The 727-nt window shown below is 61.2% G+C and overlaps 1 protein-coding gene across 1 annotated transcript in view; it reads right to left on the reverse strand.

Moving 5' to 3' along the window:
- PCDH1 (protocadherin 1) overlaps positions 1 to 727 on the reverse strand; it is a 54572-nt gene that overhangs the window by 773 nt on the left and 53072 nt on the right. The gene's annotated exons all lie outside the window — the stretch shown is intronic.

Here is a 727-nt window from a genome sequence, read left to right on the forward strand (position 1 = left end):
GACCCCCCTAGGCGCCAGGAACTCCCTTGCTCCATCACCTTTGGGCACCACTGGCAGCTTCACCTTGCGGAGACAGGGCACTGCCCTAACCACAGCCAGGCTCCTCACCGCCCCAAGGTACAACCAAATTTCTGGAGCATCACCCCTGGGCAGCCCTCAGGCACGCCAGGCTGCCTGCAAGCCTCCCCAGAGTGCCCATCAGCTGGATCCCCAAGCTCCCGGTCCTCAGACAGCGGGCTGGTCTCCCCCGGAGCCCGAAATCCCCGAGCGCAGCAGAGCAGATGTGGGCAAACCTGTGTCTGCCCCCAGCAAGGTTGGACACACGTGATATTCGTGAGTCCCTGCCCCAGGAGCACCCACGCCCATGCCTGGCCCCCGAGAGAGCCAGGTACCAGAGGGCATCAAAGCTCTGACCACCAGCAACACCAGTCCGGTGTCCTCCCGTACCAGCCACTCTCTGCCCCCAGATGCTACAAGGACTTCTTGAGCCTCAGCTCTGTGTCCTTTCACAGAATCACAGAATTGCAAGGGTTGGAAGTGCCCCCGGGAGATCATCTAGTCCCACCCCCCTGCTCAAGCAGGTTCTCCTAGAGCATGCTACACAGGACTTCATCCAGGTGGGCTTTGAATATCTCCAGAGAAGGAGACTCCACAGCCCCCCTGGGCAGCCTGGGCCAGGGCTCGGGCACCCTCGCAGTCAACAAGTTCTTCCTCACATTCAACTGGA

The sequence above is a fragment of the Egretta garzetta genome, unplaced genomic scaffold (genome assembly GCF_000687185.1).
Source record: "Egretta garzetta isolate BGI_Z169 unplaced genomic scaffold, ASM68718v1 scaffold60, whole genome shotgun sequence".
NCBI classification, from domain to species: domain Eukaryota; kingdom Metazoa; phylum Chordata; class Aves; order Pelecaniformes; family Ardeidae; genus Egretta; species Egretta garzetta.